The following is a 21,316-nucleotide window of genomic DNA, read 5'->3' on the forward strand; positions in this document are numbered from 1 at the left end:
GCCACCACCTCACTACCCCTATGCTTAAAAACCAAAACTTCTAGGCCCAAATTCGGGGCATTACAACTCACCCCTCCTTAAAGAAATTTCGTCCTCGAAATTTCCCACTATCAGAACAGTTGCATAACACAGTCTACAACACTACGCTACCGCTGTGCACTCTAATCCAAAACACTACCACACTAAGCTTGAAATTGGGACCTCTCAAACATACCCAGAACACAGAACCACTGAAGCAGAAATATATCACACACATACAATTTTTATACTCAAATCAACACATCCAACATCTCCAACCATACCTAACTCAGAAGCGATGAGGACAATCTCGAACCCGATGCTCTTGAGACCCACATCTGAAACACGCTCCTGACTTTCTCCAACAATTGCCCACGTGGCGCCTCTTACAGTGCTCACATGACAGTACGCTTGTTCCACCACTGGCATTACCTTTACTACCAGTCAAATGCGTCCTAACGCGCTTCGTAAGATGTAACTTCGAAGAATTACGATTCCTCTTTTTCCCACAGTCCACTTACCTAGCCTAAAGCACTTCACTATTCTCCCTTATCCTAGCTTCAAATACTTCCTTTAGCACATCCCTTACTAACCAAGTCAGTGCCTCAGTACCAACCTTTGGGTTATCGCTACCCAAAGTCGGCGGACTCACAACAACTTCTGTCTCCTGGACAGTCTTATGTTCCAGAGAAGCAGAAGACCCCTTACAATCCTGCTTACCCTCAGGATCCATATCAGTAAAAATATATACTTTCAGAAGACAAACACAGAATTAGTACAAAACCTAAATTTTCAAGTAACACAGTTTTAATTTTTTTTACCTAGACCAGCATCGGAGTCTCAGACAGTTCATTTCTGTAAACTAATTTGAAAACAAAAACCATTTCAACCTTCTGTGGTATCGTTTTTCAAATTTTTTTTCAAAATCAATTATTTGCGCACACGTTCACGTAGAAAACACAGGCCAAGTTTTTGCAAACCTGGCTCTGATACTATTAAATCTAACACCCCCAACCTGGCTTGGAAGTGTAGAACAAATTCGGAATGCTACATTGATCACAGAAGTGATTGTAGGAAAGAAAAATTTGCAAAACAATTTATCTTATCAAACCAAATCATTTAAAACGTTTATTAACAAATCAGTACAAATCTTAAAATAAAGTTCAATGTAAAACCAGTTCAAATTATACGAATATAAACACAACTCAAAATTGTACTACAACACTATAAATCCTTACAGTTTAAACTTTAAGCAAATAATGAATAAAACTGAAATTTAAAAAGAAAACCATAGTTTATCCACCAAGATTGTCCGAGACCTCCACGTTCTGAGTCCAGTGTCCAGAATCCAGAACTGTACCTTAAAGGAGAAATAGAAGAAGGGGTGAGCTACTCGAGCTTAGAGTAAGATCAAACAAATATTCAATAGTGAGAAAAACCAGAAAACTAAAAGCAGTTAGAAAATAGAACATACTTATAAACTGAATAAATCAAATACAAACCATATGTAACTTTACAGTCATATGGCTTTGTCAAACACAGTAACGGTAGTTCTTAACAGTCAGTATCCGGGCTTACGCCCTTTTTAGAGTCGATATCAATCTCAGTTTGGGGCTTAAGCCTAACTTAGTACAGTGACAGTCAAATACACAGGTTACTATCAGGCACGTGTGCCTTTCAAGCAAAAAGTCAAATACACTCTATCACACACGCGTTCAGTCAATCAGACCAACCAAACATTACAGTCACACAGTAACAGTAACATTCAATCAAACAAATTCAGTCAGATGCATATGAGTGTGAATGAGTTATAAAATAACCCACCCATCCAACCAACACACCATCTCCGTCCAACCGTACACCTCATGTAGGGATATAATCGACCCACCCATCCCTGCACTCCAATTAGGACCTCGAAAAGCCCATCCAACCTTATACCCCCTATGGGGATATAATCACCCATCCATACAATGTCATCCCAATTTTCCCGGTAGTGATAATCATCTACATTGTCCACGACCCTCAGGGAATTGGGACCGCCCTCGACCCTCTGGGAATTAGGGCTATCAGAACGCAGATAGACTACTAATCACATATATTACGTAGCTAAACTAGCGTATAAGTTGTACCATGAAATGCGGTGAATTGCGGTACAGTCGTCCAGTATGTTCTGCCAGATCAGATAAAGGTACGTAGCGTAGCTAACGTACATGCAGTACGGTGCAATGCAATAACCCGCTATACCGATGGGTTACAGTAAAATTGCTAGATCAGATAATAACAATACACAGCGATGCTAATGTATCTATTGTACAGTGTAGTGCGAAAATCCACAGTACAGTCGAATCATCCATGACCCTCTGGGAATTGGGACTATAGAATGCAGTTAAACTGTCAAATCATAAATCTCCCTTCTCTTCAAAATCTCACCCAAAAGGGTTTATGCAGATGAATGTATGCAAATGTATGAATGCTGATGTACCAATTTAGAACACAATCTCCGACAGACATTTAGAAACAATCGCTTGCAATTAGTCAATCAATTACAGAAACATGCACTGTGATATCCCGAATTAGGGCCTAATTGAAATAGTGGTTTCGGGACCACAAATCCGAGATAGAAATAATTATTTTATGATTATTTTGAGGTCTATGATATGATTTCATGATTTTTTGAAAATTTCGTGAAGAAATTCTATGCATAAAGTACTTAATTTGAAGTTAGGGACTAAATTGAATAAGTTACAAAATTTGCATTCTAGAAGTTTTTAGTATGAAATTGCTTTGAAATATTAATTAGGACGTCTTAAATAACAATTTAACCAATTTCTAAGTTTATGGAAAAAAATTGGACGTGGATGGAATTTTTGAAAGTTTAATAAGGAAGGGCATTTTGGTCATTTTGATATTAAATGAAATAAAATGGGAAAAATAACACAAAAATGATCATCTTCTCCATAAGTTGCTGCCAAATTTTGCTCTCCACCATAGCTAGGGTTTCAACACTTTTAAGCCTTGATTGTAAGTGATTTCTATGCCTGCTTTTAATGTTCTTTACATTTTGAAATCCCGTAGCTCGGTTTATTGTTTCTACCAATATTTTGAGCTAGGGTTTATATTTAAAATTTACCCATGAATGATATGCATGAATTTTGATGTTTTATGGTAGAATATGAAGCTTGAGATTGTGTTAAACAACTTTTGCTAAGTGATTTTACATAAAAACGACTAAAATAACATAATCGGTAAAAATACCTAATGTTCATAAGTACATGTTAGAGTGAGAATTGGATGTTGCTGTAGAAGGGAAAAATGATCAACATATCATAAAACATAAGAAAATAGGATGAGGTTTAATTTACGAGCCTTGGGGAAAAAGTGTAAATATGTGAAAGTTTAGGGGCAAAATGGTAATTTTGCCAAAGTTTGTATTAGGGGCTGTTTTGATGAATGTGTATATTAAATAAATTAATTTGGTATTATAGATCAAGAGAAAAGAGATTCGAGTTGAGATCGGGAGAAAAATAAAGTTTACGAGGATAGGCTCGACTATTCTCATTTTGTATCGAGGTAAGTTCATATGTAAATATTGTAATATAACCTTTATTTTAAATGATTTAATGCTATTTATACGATATTATGATTGTTATCATGAAATTCTATGCTTTGTGGTCATTGTTGGACAACATGCAAAAATTTTATGAATTATGTGAAAAATGTGAAAGACTACCGAAGTATCGTCATTAGTATTCCAAGGAGAATGGTAAAGGAGAACGAACGAGGAAAATCCCGTTGAACCTTAGGAATATATTAGGATATTTGGGCATCCGAACTCGTTGAGTTAAGTCCGAGTTCACTTATGGATGCAAATGCCCGAACTCGTTGAGTTGAGTCCGAGTTCGTGAGATGTAACTAGGCATTCGAGCTCGTTGAGTTGAGTCCGAGTTCACTTATGGATGCGAACGCCCGAGCTCGTTGAGTTGAGTCCGAGTTCACTTATGGGCGGGTTACATGGTAGCTTGGCTACATATGTGGCATTTATGTGCAAACTTTCCAAGTATCCGAGTTATATTCCAATGTGTTCAACGGGTAAAATTCTAGTGAAATGGAAGAATACTCAAGATGCAAGTGACGTATTGATAAGTGTTGTGGAATGGGTACTTTGGACAGGTATGTACTTAACCCTCGGGTTGAGACTTGATACGACAACAATAATGTAGTAAGACGATGAATGATGAATAGAAATGTGATATATGTTTTGGTGATATTATGCTAATGTTGGTTGGTATAATTGCTTTGTTAAGTTATTTGTTATTTGCATGTGAACTTACTAAGCATTTATGCTTACTCCCTCCCTTCCATTCCTTGTAGTTTTGACAAGCCGGTTTGGAGATCAGGACGGTTAGAGGCACGCTCACATTATCAACGGACCATCTCGGTATGGTGGTTTGCATATTTTGGGAATATGACATGTATAGCATTATAATCCTTTTGTGTATATAATCTTATGATATAGCTCATGGATGGCATGAAAATGTTTGAGAATGATTAGTTATTGGAGTGGCTAATCGAGATTATATTTGATAACACGTATGCTTTATGTGCTAACTAATCTATGGAAATCCATAAAATGGTGAAATTGGCTATAAAACATAATCACACAGCAGCAGTGATTTGAGTTTGAAAAATCACTAAAAATAGTAGAGATAGAATTAGATGATGAATAAAATATGTAATTGAAGCTTAATAAATCTATTTTCATGTGAAAGAAACAAAATAGGTAAAATGTTTTTATTTTATGAGATATTTACGTTTTGGAGAAACAGGGTCAGAGCAATTTCTGGACTCCCTATTCTGAATTTAGAAATTCACCATAATTTGTGTAAAAATAATTAGGACTAAAAATTCATATGTATAGATTCCTTATTGAGTCTATTTTTAAGTTAAACAAATGGAATAGTCATTGGATTTCTGTACAGAAATAAATTTTATTCGTAGTGCATAGGGGTCAGAGTAGCCAAACCCTGAAACAGGGGATACTTTAACTAATAAACTGTACTAATTGGCCCAACCAAAAATTCTAGAAAAAAATTAGTATATATATATATGAGTCTAGTTTCAGAAAAAATTTACAGATCTTAATTTTGAGTTTTGGAACTCGAGATATAAATTTTTAAGTGACTGTGACGCAATTAGCTAGCTTGTCTAGAAATTTTAAAAATAAATTGTTTGAGCTGTTTAATTAATGAATTAAGTCCGTTAACACCTCGTGCTCCACTCCGGCGATGGTCTCGGGTACGAGGGTGTTACATGCACACTTGTGCACTCAGATTCAGTACCTAACATGTCACACGTCAATCACAAAAAATACATAAATCGAGGTCAGAACAGAGTCGTAATCACCCTAAGTAATCTTAGTCGAAAGGTTGGAACAAATCGATTTGCATTTCAGATCAATTGACGTAAATGTAGTATTTGGCAAGTTAAGGCCACATGTCCATGTGCTCTGACAGTGTGGAGCAATCCAGACCGTGTGGGGGTTCAAACACTAATGTAAGGAGTAGCACACGACCGTGTGACATAGGCACACGCCCGTGTGGTGCAGAGGTACGACCGTGGTAGTAAGCCGTGTAACTCACTGTCCAAATCCACTAATTTTAGAAGCAGAGTAGACATGGCCGTTTAAAGGTGTCACACGCCCGTGTGGCAATCAGACACGATCGTATGTCCTATAGCACACGCTCGTGTGGAATCCCTAAGCCCCAAATCAGTTACACGATCGTGTGTCCCAAAACACACGCCCACGTGAGAACCCTAAAATCCCCAAATCAGTCACATAGTTGTGTGACCCCAAAACTCAAAATCTCTAATTAACGAACCTACACACCCATGTGCCCATGAGACACACTCGTGTGGTTTTCGAAAAAAATCCTCAAACTGGCCACATGGCCGTATGACACCCAATTTGGCCTGGAACCCTAATTTCTCAAATCCACACAGCCGTGTGCCTCGGCACACACCCGTTTGGTCATCGAGGAGGCCACGAAACCACCTCTAGTAAGCCTTTTTTTTGCTATTTTCACCACCGAAACGATCCCAAAACCTCACCCTATCGAAAAGGAGTGATTTCTCAGCAATCCTATCATCTAACGGCTCAGAAACGAAGGATTAACATAAAAAGCCGTAAGGAAAGGGACTCGCGAATCAAGATACAATCAATTGAAATAAGAAAGGAAATAAAAACAGAAAGTAAAAGATCAGTTTCGAATCCCACACCTATTTATTGCGATCTGAGATGGCAGTAGAGGAGTGAAAATCCTGAAACCCCAAGTCAGAACCAAAGATTCCCCAAAAAAGAAAAGAAGAGGGAGAGGAGAAGAGCAGAGAAAAACATCCAAAAATAACCAAAATAGAAATAAAAATAAAAATAATCACAATAATCTAATTTCTTAACACAAAATTTAATAATTATAATTACTTATAATTATTAACTAAAAAGGAATTAATCAAAAATAAAAAGGCTAATGCGTACCCCAAGACTTGAACCCAAAACCTCAAGGTACACTAACACTCCACTTATCCACCAGACCAGCTGGCCCATTCTGTCACTAAAGCGCACAACTAATCACTTAAGTGCCACCACCTCACTGCCCCTATGCTCAAAACCCAAAATTCGGGGCGTTACAGATTTACATGGGTACTGACACTAGCTAGGACATGACCGTGTGCCCTATTTCAAATGCGCACACGGCCTGAGACACAGGTGTGTCGCTTGACCCTATGAGCCACACGGCCTGACCACACAGGCGTGTGTCCCCTTGTAATGCGTAGATTTGTGCAAGTGTACACAGTTGTTATCAAGTAATAAGTAAGTATCGAGTTATCGTCTCCATAGGGATTGTATTTGTGTTAAATCACTTAATTGTAAAATTATACTAACAACTTGGTAAATAAAAAAACAAAATGGTTGAAAAGTAATGATTAAAACTAAATGTAATAATCCCTAATACAAATTATCCTAAGTATGCAAACTATATGAATGAAATAGATTTTAACAAAATTAAACACAATTTGCAACAATTATAACATAAATAAACTAGGACAATTACTTTAATTAAACTCAATTTATTATCAACATGCTTAATAACATTCGGAAAAACATTCCATGAGAACTCAATCTTTCATGAGTTTGGAAACCATATTAGGTCCTTTCGGAATCCTTTACTTAGTAAATACACATTTTACTAATCCTTATTTACTAAGGGTTTCTTAGCATTCGTGTGAGGTAACAGGGACGTGTTAGGTTTGAAACAGTTTAATCACACAAATCTAAAAACTATGCAGATGACAGAGCTTGGTTAGAGTTTTTTTGCAACCTGCAATTTAATTGGGTTAGGATCTAAATTGAGTACGCACATTTCAATTATGTGTCCACTAGTCGTCATCTGGTTAGGATCGCTCAGCTAATTAGGTGCATTTCAATCATGTATGAACGAAATACATATTTGATTTTAATTGAAAACATGATGATTGAGGCACAAACATTATAAGCATGAATCAAATAAATATTATTTAATCAAAGCAATCATCCTAGCTTAAATAAAATTAAGCTAACATTGTTGTAAACAAGAACAAATAACACATAGCAAACATTTTTAGATTAAATTAAAGAAAAGAAAGATTAAACCCAAATCAAAGTGGCTCTGACTGATGAGATTATTTCGCTTCTTCACTTTGTTCCTTTACTGATGGCTCTCCAAGGTGGCTGACCAAAAGCTCTTTACGAGGATTTAATTGCTAAAATATCTATGAAGAGATGATTCTAGGTGTGGGGAATGGAAAATGCTAAAAAGAATTGAGAGAGAAGAGAATGATGAGGGATGATTGATGAGGGAATAAAGGGGTCTTATTTATAGGTGAAAAGAAGTGGGTAGCTTGCTAAAAATAGCTAGGTTTAGTCTCTTCAAACTTCTCCCATGAGTGGCCGACCACAGTTAGTGGAATTTAAGCTGATTTTTGTTTTATTTTTAAGCAATTTAAATGCCATAATAATTCAGGACTGAGACTCGATCAAATGTAAATCTTCAGGCAATTCTCTAATTTCTTCAACAATGCAAGAACCTTGTGTAATTAAACCAAAAAATGGTTTAAATTGACAGCCATGTATAGCCGAATTTGGGTTGACTTGGTCTTCAATTTGGATGGTTTTTGTAATCCAACAAAGCTATCAGACTTGTCCAAAATAAATCAATAAGTTAAAGGACCAAAGAATAAAATTTATCCAATTTAAATAATTAATTACAACCTAAATTATTAATGAAATATTTAAAATGCTTTATTAAATATAATTTTATATTTTATTATCTAATTTAATCATGCATGACCCATTTTATATCTTAAAAATGTAATATGTTCAAATCAATATAAAATAAGCCATTTTATGCATGAAAACTATATAATAAAGCATAAAATCACATTTTAATAATTTCTATGTCCTAATTTCATATTTTTTACATATTTCATTAATTTATTAAAAAATTACTTAGTTTTAACAATGAATTTAAGTAAAAAGGTGATAAATTACATAGGAAAAATTCTATATATTCTTCAGTTTACTCACCTCCAAACTTAAATCATTGCTCGTCCCGAGTAATGTTTATGCACAGCAAAAAGGTCTTGCTAAGGAAAAATTGCTAACTGTGTAGGCAACATCAATCTTTGTCCCATAATAATGCATTAATAATTTCATGTTCATAGATCTTCTTTATTAACAAGTAATTCATATGCAAACATTTCTAGAATTTCATACGAAGTTTCAAAATATGCCAACATGAATCATAGTTTGTATGTATGTCACAGCCATAGATAACATTCTTCATTCAACATAATTTCTTATCAATCAAGCAAATAATCATAAGGCTTATTTATGATCTTCATATGTTGAACTTAGTACTTCCTCTCCACTAATGTAGATGACATAATCATCAAATCAATAGGTCTTTTATAAGGTTGTAATGGGGCTCAGTTAAAAGTAGGGATTTTAAGAGATTAGACATTTTGGTTTCAAAATGTTAACCTTTAACTTTGTCTTGGATTTCTCGAAATACAGCCTTTTTTTCTTTAAGTGAACCTTTGGAACACCCCCAAACTTATTTTGAACTCAAGCTCATACATTTTCCTTTTTGGAGACTGAGCAAACTTTTCTTCGCTCTTCTTTCATCTTTTTTTTCTTAAGCATGATCACATACATCTTTTTGAAAATTTTCCTTAAATGTTGATTACCAAGACAAATTTAGTTAAGATGGATGCAAAAAATTAGGATAACAAATATGGTAATGTGGCTTATAATGTAGGTTCATTGTAATAAATAGGCCTTTAAGCTCAAAATTACAGTTTCAAAGGTCTAATATCATAGGGTTGGCTTGAAAAGGCTCAAACGATCCAAAGAAATAGTGCCTATATCATTTTAGATTTTTATGTCCCCTAGGATTTCGCCTCAAGAAAGTTACTAAGTCAATTCTAAAGATATAAACCTTCATGTATGTCTAATCTCAAGAGAAAGTAGGTTTTCATGGCAAACATTACTAAGGCTAAGATCATATAAGCATTCCATTCTTCATGATAACATACTTTCACTTAGATAAAATCATTATTCATACTTGCATTCAAACTATCTCATTAACAAAAAATGTCTCTAAACATTCATTTATTAAAACATACTTATGAAAGAAATGATTGAAACATACTTGAAAATTTTAACAATTTGAGCAATTTATTTGCCTTACCCTCCTTTAAAAAGAAGCAATGTCCTCATTACAAGAACAAAATAATGAATGAAAACTGAACACCAGGTAGAGTTGTAAAGAAAGAGAGGTGAGTCATTAAGACTGCTTAAATACCAAGTCTTTCCTAATAACCCTATCCTAGACATGTTCATTCCCATTAGCACATCACTTAATCTTTTTCTTTCTAAAGAAGTGTTAAGTTTATTCATGCTTGCTATGTTTTATTCTGTAGAAATTAAATCCTAATTACGAAAGAAATAAATTCCTAATGACCTAAAAATAATTAAATAAATCAAGACAAGAGTCCCCAATTTTATTTTTCTAACTCATTCCCCTTGTCTTTTTTAGCTCCATCTCCGCTTGCATAGTCAATATCTTCTGTCCATGTCTCAAAGATAGCATCTGGGAACTCAGGAACAAAAGTATTAGAGATATTCTTAAAAGTGTTTCGAATCGATCATCTCTAATTTTTGCATATTTCCAGCAAGTTTGTTGTTGATTGTGCATGAAGTTGCAGATATTCATCAAAATTGACAACTCTGATTTCTTTGAAGCACTTGCAGAAGTCAGAATAGGAGTTGTAGATTTAGGTTCAACACTTAGCTTGACTGGTTCTTCTTCTGGGTCAACCCTTGGTTCAGGGGTTGCAGATCCATCAACTGGTTTAGGACTGTTCGGTTCCTTGTCAGATTCTTCTTCTTCAGTATCTGTAACTGAATTAGCTTCAGTTTCAATTTCCTTTGTTGACTCCTCAGTATCTGGCTTAGTTCGCTCTTCTTTCTCACCTTGATTCAACTCATGCACCTTCTCTGCTAACTTTTCAAGATCATGATTTGTAATGCACCCTTGAACATATCGCCCCTTCAGATTTGCTTGTGTTTTAACATGGGCCCTTAAGTAATGTGAAGTGATTAATGATGGAAAATAAGCACTTCTTGTCTTCTTTTTAGCACAATTATGAATCTCCTTGAGAATAATTTTCCCAACATTAATGGATTTTCTGTTAAGATTGCATATAACAAAAGCATCCGTTCCATCGAGATGGTAGAACTATGTGAGATAGGCATAAAACTATGGAAAACGAAATAAAACCATACATTTGCTACTAGTTTTAGGTATTCCCTTTGGCAAGAATGGCTCCCATATTTTCTTATAATCCATTGGGATCCTGAATTTGTCACAACATCAAGTACTTGTTGAAGAAAATCCCAATTGATATTGTTCAGCATAGGGTAGTCCTCATCTTCTTCAACATTAGGTAAATCAAACAAATCATTGATGGACTTAGAAGTAAGAGGTACATTTTTCTTTCGAACGATGACCTCAGTAGCATCTTGCATAGTCAATCTAGCATAGTATTCTCGAACTAGTTCATCATCAGGAAGTGATCGAGCATCACAAAATCGTTCCCACTTGAGAGCATTGATTTTCTTTCTAATCGGTATAGGAACAACCATCAAATCATTACTCTTCAAGTCAAAACCTTTTTCTCACATCCTAGGTTGATGCTTGAAGATTGAATCAAATCTCTTTTTCACTTCTTCATCGATCAAAATCAGCTTTTCAGGAGTAATCCTTGAAGATCTGGTTCTTTTGCGAGACATGATATCTTTTCTTGAGAATTTGATAAAGTTTCTGCATAAGGAGGAAAAAAGAAATCGGCAAAGTGGTATAGACTTGCTACTGTAAAAATCTTACGATGACAAGCATTGTGCGGCAGTAACGACGGCACTTCGACAATCTTCTTACGGCGGCAATAGATGGTTTCAACAAAAAGGGAAGAGAACGAGGGTTTCTTTCTGGATTTGAGATTGACGAAAAAAAAAAGAGATTTAGGGATTTTTTTTAGGGATTAAGTAAATTGCTTTGAGGGATATGATAATTAGTAGAATGGATAAGGGTTTATATAGGGAAGAATTAGGGAAACATGCAGTAAAAATTAAGCTACATTAGGGTTACTTGGGCGCAAGTAATGGGAGTGGCGGAAAAGTGTGGATTTTTCCTCTTTTTTGCTATCTTGGGCCTCAAACTCAAATTGTATTTACAAACTTGATAAGCCATAAATTATACATATTTTTACCCTATGTTTAATGCATTTTATGGATGATTTCTCATTAGAATTAGTGAATTCAATGCTCCTAATGCTTTAATTTCATGTTTTATACTTAGGAGACCATAAGAGAGTGAAAGGAATGAGAAACAGGCCAAAAACAGAGAAAATGAGCCAAAGTACGAAATCAACACGGCCTGGACCTCCTCACACGGACATACCACACGGCCGTGTCAATTTGGCAGGCTCGAACACGACCTGAAATAATCAAACACGGGCGTGTCACACGGGTGTGTCCCTGCTGAGCCCAAGTTGAGTCCAATTCAGAAAAGGTTAATTTTGAGGGCTAAAAGGCATTCCAAAGCTTATAAATACACCCTAGAAGAGGAGAAAAGAGGGCACGAAGATCTCTCCTTAATTCCCCTTCAGGAGTTTTGGGTTTTCTTTATGTTTTGTATTCTTTATTCTTCTGAGATGTTTTCTTATTTAGTTATGAACTAAAACCCATAAATACTTAAGGGGAATGAAACCTAAGATGAATCTTGTTATTATTTTCTGAATCGTATGATAAATATTTAACTTGTTCTTAATTATGTGTTCTTAATTCTTGTTTTGATATCCCAGGATACTGATTCAAGATAAGCTATTATTCAGAGGAGGAATAGACCCTAGCTAAGAGTACATTTATCATAATTAAGCGGAGTTGATTGCGCGCCTAGACATAGGGTGGCAAGATTTTGCCGGATTAAGGTGAAACCTAGTAAGGGGATCCATAGATCGAGTTAATACAACCCTAGAGTGCTAATTAGAGAAAAGTCTCGGTTATTCAATCTAGGGATTAGATGTTATTAGTCTTGAATAGGAATAATAACATAACTTAGGGATCTCTACGGAACAAGTTGAATGAATAAATCGTCCGATTCGGAGCCAGAATAATAAGTAAAGTCTAGGTGGATTTTTTCTTAGGTATTATCTTAAGTCAATCGATTTTTCCCAAAAGCAATTCCCCAATTCTTTTCTCTGTGAGTTCTTAGTTTAGGTAATTAGTTAATTAAAACAAAACCCCATTATTCTTAGGCTAGATAATAAAAAGACAGTTGTTACTAGTACTTTTAGTTCCTTTGGGTTCAACAATCCAGTCTTGCTAAAACTATACTACTGTTCGATAGGTACACTTGCCTACATCGCAATAATAGTTAGTTTCAAGAACGATTAATTATAAATATTTAAAACCTATCACGAAATAATGTGATCAAAACTTACTCAAGAAAAAAAAACTGATTAGTACTTGGGCCAAATTTGACCCCCTTTATTAACATAAAAATTTAAAATTTAAACATAACAAATGAAACTTTAAAAAAATAAAATCTTAATTAGAAAATTTCTTCTTAACAAATTACATTAAATTAATTCCCAAGAAAGGTTGGAGGGGTCACAGCGATCCCGCTTAAGTTTCAATCTTCTTAGACAGAATTAATTAAATGTAATTAGTTAAGAAAACAAGTTCTAATTATTTATTTATTTACAAAATGAGTTCATGAAAAATCAAGGGTCTGTTAATTTGAACGAGGATTCAACTCGCTCAACTTCACCATCCCAATAGTGTTTGAGATGTTGACCATTAACTTTAAACGTACCTCCGTAATTGTCGTATAATTCAATAGCTCCCTAAGGATAAACTCGGAATATGGTATAGGGTCCTTTCCATCGAGATTTAAGCTTCCCAGGAAATAACTTTGACCTTGAATTAAACAACAAAACCTTCTGACCTTCTTTAAACTCGCGAGGTTGTATATGACTATCATGCCATCTCTTTGATCTTTCTTTACACAATTTTGTATTCTTATAGGAAAACAACCTCAGCTCTTCCAACTCATCAAGTTGTAACATCCTTCTCTTACCGGCTTGCTGAAGATCAAAGTTCAACTGCTTCAAAGCCCAGTGAGCTCTATTCTCCAACTCTAATGGAAAATGACATGCCTTTCCAAAGACTAACCGATAAGGAGTCATTCCAACTGTGTCTTAAATGTTGTTTGATAGGCCCATAATGCATCATCAAGCCTTCGAGGCCAATCTTTTCTGCTAGGGTGTACTCCCCTTTGAAGGATACCTTTGATTCACGGTTCACTCTTTCAACTTGCCCATTAACTGGGGGTGATAGGCAATAGCAATCTTGTGCTTCACATCATATTTGTCAAGCAACCACTTAAACCATTTGTTCACAAAAGTGAGAACCTTCATCACTAATAATAGCTCTTGGGGTCCCAAATTGTGTAAACTTATGCTTATGTAGGAATCGCATGACTATCTTAGCATCATTTGTAGGGTATGCTTCAGCTTCAACCCACTTGGATACATAGTCCATAGCAATTAAGATGTATTTGTTCTCATACGAAGAAGGAAACGGGCCTAAGAAGTCAATGCCCCATGCGTTGAATAATTCAATCTCCAAAATGTTTGTCAAAGGCATCTCAGACCTCCTTGATATATTTTCGGTCCTTTGGCATTTATCACTATTCTTCACATAAGCATAAGCACATTTAAATAGTGTAGGCCAAAAGAAACCTGCTTGCAAAATCTTTGCTGCAGTACGTGAACCACCAAAGTGTCCCTCACTTAGAGATGAATGGCAATGATATAAGATCTCAGCAATCTCACTTTCAGTTACACACTTTCGGATTATATTAGTTGCACACTATTTAAACAAAAACGAATCCTATAAAAAATAATGTTGACTATCATGAAGGAATTTTTTCCTTTGTTGGTATGTCATTTCTCGAGGAATTATTCCATATGCAAGATAATTGGCAAAATCAGAAAACCAAGGTGTTTCATGAATTTGACTTACCTCAAATAAGTGTTCATTTGGGAAATTCTCGTTGATAGGCACACATGATCGAGTTACCTCGTCTTGTTCCAACCTCGACAGATGATCAGTTATTTGATTTTCGACACCTTTTCTTTCTTGAATCTCAAGGTCAAACTCTTGGAGTAAAAGTATCCAACGAATTAGCCTCGATTTCGCATCTTTCTTTATGAGTAAGTATTTAATGGTCGTATGGTCAGTAAATACTGTAACTTTAGTACCTATAAGATATGACCGGAATTTTTCAAAAGCAAAAACTATAGCAAAGAGTTCCTTTTCAGTTATCGTATAATTGAGTTGGGCTCCCATGAAAGTTCTACTTGCATAGTAAATAGGGTGAAGCACTTTGTTTCTTCTTTGACCCATCACAGCTCCAAGAGCATAATCATTTGCATCACACATCAACTCAAAAGGTGAGCTCCAATCAGGTGTAACGATTATTGGGGCTGAGATTAACCCCTTTTTTTTAGATCTTCAAAAGTGTCCAAACATGTTTTGTTGAAATCAAACACTGTATCTTTTTCTAACAACAGACACAACGGTATAGAAATTTTTGAGAAATCTTTGATAAACCTTCGGTAAAAATCGGCATGAACTAAGAAACTTCTGACTCCTTTTACATTAATCGGGGCCAATAATCTTTCAATTACGTCCACCTTTGCTTTATCAACTTCAATTCCTCTCTTTGAGATTTTATGCCCTAAGACAATCCCTTCCTCAACCATAAAATGGCATTTTCCCAGTTAAGGACAATATTCGTCTATTCGCATCTCTTCAGTACTTTAGCCAAATTACTAAAAAAATATCATAAGTGTTACCAAAAACAGAAAAATCATGGATGAAAACCTCAACAAAATTTTCAACCATATCAGTTAATATTGCCATCATGCATCATTGAAATGTTGCAGGTGCATTGCATAAACCAAAAAGCATTTGCCTAAAAGCAAACGTACCGTATGGACAAGTAAAGATTATTTTATGTTGGTCCTCCAGAGCTACAACTATTTGGTTGTATCCCAAATAGCCATCTAAAAAATAATAGAATTCATTACCTGCCAGTCGATCTAACATCTGATCCATAAAAGGCAACAGGAAATGGTCCTTCCAAGTGGGTTTATTCAATTTTCTGTAATCAATATAGATTTTCCAACCAGTAATGGTTCTTGTTGGAATCAACTCGTTACGCTCATTTTCAACAATCGTGATTCCACCTTTTTTCGGCACACACTGCACCGGACTTACCCACGAACTATCTGAAATAGGATAGATGAATCCTGCATCTAACCATTTGATCACTTCCTTTCTCACAACTTCTTTCTTAATAGGATTAAGCCTCCTTTGCCCATCAATTCAAGCTCTTTCACCTTCTTCTAAAATAATTTTATGCATTCAAAAAGAAGGACTTATACCTCGAATATCAGCTATGGTCTAACCAATTACTTTCTTCAATTTATTTAGAAAAGTAATTAGTTTCTCCTCTTGATCTTTCGTCAGTTCTGCTTAAATAATCACAGGAAAAGTGGAACAGTCACCTAAATAAACGTATTTCAAATGGGAAGGAAGTACCTTTAGTTCAAGTTTAGGTGGTTCTTCAATTGACAACTTGGGTTGCAAAAATTCTTTGACTCCTAACTCCAACTTTTCAAATCATGTGGATTGAATAAAATTTCATGGATTGGCTTCCATCAAATCCATGTTTTCTTGACCTTCCTCATCCTCTAAAGGGTCAAGATCTAAGGATTTCTCCAATGGATCTTCTTCAAAATTTCTTTCCATAGAAACCAAGTTTTCTATCTCTTCCATAACTGAACACTTTTTTGTCGGATCGGGAAATTTCATCGCTTTAAGAATGTTAAAGGTTACCTGATCGTCTTGAACTCGCATAGTGAGTTCACCTTTCTGCATATCAATTAACGTTCTTCCCGTGGCTAAGAAAGGTCTCCCAAGGATGATCGGCACTTCTTTATCTGCTTCAAAATCTAAGACAATGAAATCAGTAGGAAAAATAAATTTACCAACTCTTATCAAAACATCCTCGATATTTCCTTCGGGGTATGCTAAAGATCGATCTGCTAGTTGAAGCGTTACAGTTGTAGGTCTTACTTCACCTATCCCTAGCATCTTGAAAATAGACTTAAGTATCAAGTTGATACTCGCTCTTAAATCACACAAAGCTTTACCACAGTAAGATTCACCAATGTTACAAGGTATAGTTGTAACACCCCTTACCCGTACCCGAGACCGGGACAAGGCACGACGCATTAAAAAATGGATCATAAAATTTCTTTTAAATTTTAAAACAATCAATCAAAATCATATTGTACCTATTATGGACCTACGAGGTCCAAAACATGCGTTAAAAGTGATTCGGGACTAAACTGAGAGCTTTAGAAAATTTTAGGAAAATTATAGGTTTAAGCTTCACACACCCGTGTAGAGGCAATGCACACGCCCGTGTGCTTGGGACACGCCTTTGTCCCTTACACGTGTGGAAATTTTTTTTATTTCAAACCTACAAGGGGTTTTTACACAGCCGAGCACACACCCATGTCCTTGGCTCGTGTCCCTCACACAGTCATGACACGCCCGTGTCACAGCCGTGTGTAAAAACCAAGACATTTTATTTATGACATCATCATTCATTTAGAGGCACACGGCCATGGCGCATGCCCATGTGCTAGGCCGTGTCCTCCACACAGTTGAGACACACGACCGTGTCTCTGCTTATGTGTTTACTACCACGAATACTGACCTAAAATTTTAGGTGCAGGGGACACACGGCCTTACAACATGCCCATGGGGCTGACCGTGTGTCACACACGGCCTAGACACATGCCCGTGTCTCTACCCGTGTGGACCTTTTTGGAGGCTATTTTCCAAGACTTTGGTCACCCACTAACATCCATACACACTAATATACTCCTTAGACAACTATCATAGTATAAGTGTACTCTTAAAACCTTCTTGGCCAAGGTCATGCATATTACTTCATGCCCCTTATTGACCTATATTAATATTACCCTTATTGTGTTAGGGTTACCATTTCAAAAATCACATTTTATGCTTGGCCCATTTTATAACTTATGCCAATTATAACATAAACCATTTCCAAGTGATTTGGCCACATTACACACGTCCATTCGTGGTATAACACACAAACCATCACATGAAACATTCAAGCATAAACATGCACAATTAGTAGGTTTACAACCTACACCAAAATGAGCCATATCTCATAGCCGTATACAAGATGAATAAGCATATCATTTAAGCCCTTACTTTGGCCAGCCAAATGACACATATAACAAAATGACCAAGAAATCCTATACATGCCATTATAACTAAATAAAAGTTTCTATATACCCAAGCAAAACAAGTTGATAGTGTTGACAATGCTCCAATCGTCTTCCAATCTTCACGAGTCCACGAGCTCTGTAAAACAAGGGAAAAGAGAGGAGGGTAAGCATTAACATGCTTAATAAGTTCAGATAACAAGAAAGTAAACTTACCAGTTGTTTAGCATATAACCATATTAGATATTCATCCCAACAAGTATACTATAATTTCCTTATCACATACACTCAATCATCAACTTAGTCTCATGTCAATACGATATAACATTAGTCTTAGATGAGCTCATCAATTTAAAATTTTTCATTCTCATTCCTCATGTTAATCCCGTTCAATTTCTCGGAATCTCGATGGATATCCCATTTACCGTCAAATCATGTAAGTAATCTTTTCAAGTGCGCATTCCTGCGAACCTCGCCCTTACGGTGGGATTACTAGTCCAAGCTAAATCCCCCATAGTATAAACTCATAAAGTGAATGTCGAGATTACCAGTCCAGGCTAAATCCCTTAAAACGACATGTACTCTGATGAGCTCGGATCTGAATTACCAGTCTAGGCTAAATTCAAACCCTGATCGAATTACCCGTCCGGGCTAAATCCATAATACACACATATTATTCGGGAGGCTAGATCACTTTAGGAACACTCGGCCGGGCTAGATCCTTTTTACTGTCAATTCATTTTCGGGAAATCCATCAGTTATTCCTTTTTATTCATCCGGGACATTTCATCATGACATCAATTTTTTATGAATTATTATACATTGAATATCACTATTATTTTTCATACAAGAATATACATTTTTAATGTATTTAAATATCTACATTCTAGTTATACGAACTTACCTGGAAGATGTTTCGGGTTCGAATTTCGGTTACTCTGAAACCTTTTGTTTTCCTCGGTCGACCTCCGTAGTTGGTCTCTCGGGGTATATATCAAAAAAATAAATTATCAATACATCACACTATTCATTTTAGGCCTAAATTTCACCCCAGGCAAAATGACCATTTTGCCCTTAATATTTCACATTTTTACAATTTAATCCTTTAAGCTCGTAAAATGAAATGCAAGAAATTTCTTGGTTACCCAAGCCTAGCCGAATGTATCCTAAGCCCATACCAGCCTACATTTTTCTCTATTTCACATTTCTACCACACATTTTATACTTTTTACAAATAGGTCCCTTTTAGGTGTTTTCATGAAAAATCACCTAGTAAAAGATGTTTTTCTAAACATTTAACTTTCATAATCCTCCATAAATCATCAAAGAACAATCATATTATGCATGGTTCAAATTTCTAACACGGACCCTAGCTTGAAATATGGGTAGAAATAGAGAGAGCATGATACGTGGATATCAAAAATACAAAGAACATCAAAAACGGGGCTAGGGAGCACTTACTATTGAGCTTGAAAATGTTGGAAACCCTAGCTATGGAACCCTTGAAATTTTCAGCAGCTATGAAGGAGATTATAACTGATTTTTTCTTTCTTTTTCCCTTTTTATTTCATTTATTACCAAATGACCAAAATGCCCCTCCTTACTAAACTTTCAAATTTTTCCATGCATGCCCTTTTTTGTCCAAAAACTTAGAAATTGGGAAAATTACTATTTAAGACCTCTTAATTAATAATCCAAAGCAATTTCATACAAATTTCTTCTAGAACCCAAGTTTTGCGATTTATTCAATTTGGTCCCTAATTTCCAATTGGACACCTTATACTTAGAATTTCTTCATCAAATTTTAACACAAGCTTATTTTTATATCCTAGGCCTCGTAATAATCATAAAAAAATATTTTAATATGGATTTGTGGTCCCAAAATCACTATTCCAACTAGGCCCAATTTTTGGGATGTTACAATAGTAAAGCTTCCTGGGTCTTTCAATTTTGGTGGCAGTTTGTTCTGTAGGAACACACAGCACTCCTTCGTAAAGGCAACAGTCTCATACTCACTCAGCCGTTTCTTCTTAGACAGTATATTTTTCATAAACTTCACATAATTCAACATTTGTTCTAAAGCCTCCACCACCAGAATGTTGATGTGTAACTACTTCAGAACATCCAAAAATTACTTGAATTGCACCTCCTATTTCTACTTGTGTTGCTGCACTCTTTGCGGATATAGAGGTGATGGAACTTTCAGTTGACTTGGATAACTCTTCTGAGTAGGTAAATCTACATCCAAAGAAGATGTTAAAGTATCTGAATTCACTAAGTTAGGATTTACCTTTTCAGTCTTTGTAGATTCTGACTCTTTTGGTGTAGGAATTTCAATAGCTGGTTGATTCTTCTGAACGTGCTTATCTTCAACATCAATCAATTGGGGTTCTAGAATTTTACCACTTCACAATGCCACTGTCTTGATATGTTTTTTATCCAAATTTCTTGGATTCTTAGTATTGCTCTACAAGGTTCCTTGCGGTCTATTACGAAGCTCTATAGCTAATTGACCAATTTGGTTTTCCAAGTTTTTCAATGTTGCTACTTGGCTTTGGATCAAAATGTCATTCTTTGCCATGTACGCTTTCAAAAAGTTCTCCAAACTGTTTGATGCCTCATCTTGAGGTGGTTTTGGAGCTTGCTGACTAAACCCTTGAGATTGGTTGGGTCTATGCTGCAATAAGTTGTTATTCGGTCCATTTCCTTGGTTGCTCCAAGAAAAGTTAGGATGATTATGCCATGAAGGATTGTAGAAGTTAGACTGGGGTCCTTGTGCACTCCTATTTTGATATTGGTTCCCCACATAGTACACTGATTCAGAATTTGGTGGACAATTCTCAAAAGAATGACCTTCCCCACAATACACACAAGAAACTACTTCAAACAGATTTGGTGGCTGAGCTACAAAATTATTAGGACTATTAACGGTAAACTATTTTAACACAGAGGAAATAAACGATGCCTGAGCTCATAACGAAGTGAGGGCATCAACTTCATGAACTCCAGCTACACATCTTCCTAAAGCTGTTCGATTTGTTAGCCATTGATACTTATTACTCACGATCCTCTCAATGATCTCATAAGCCTCATTATAAGACTTAGACAAAATTGCACCATTCGCAGATGTATCTACCATCAATCTTGTATGTGCATTAAGACCATTATAGAATGTCTCCAACTGGATACAATGAGGAATCCCATTACGAGGACACTTACATAATAATTCCTTGAATCGCTCTCAAGCCTCATACAAAGACTCGTCATCTAATTGTTGGAAAGTTGTGATCTCCTTCCTCAACTT

The 21,316-nt window shown here is 35.7% G+C and overlaps 1 non-coding gene across 1 annotated transcript; it reads left to right on the forward strand.

Moving 5' to 3' along the window:
* The first annotated feature begins 21,209 nt into the window (after window positions 1-21,209).
* On the forward strand, window positions 21,210-21,316 carry LOC128281132 (small nucleolar RNA R71). The gene has a single exon (XR_008271345.1). It is a non-coding gene; the product is annotated as a small nucleolar RNA R71 (small nucleolar RNA).

This window comes from Gossypium arboreum, chromosome 9 (genome assembly GCF_025698485.1).
Source record: "Gossypium arboreum isolate Shixiya-1 chromosome 9, ASM2569848v2, whole genome shotgun sequence".
Classification (NCBI taxonomy): Eukaryota; Viridiplantae; Streptophyta; class Magnoliopsida; order Malvales; family Malvaceae; genus Gossypium; species Gossypium arboreum.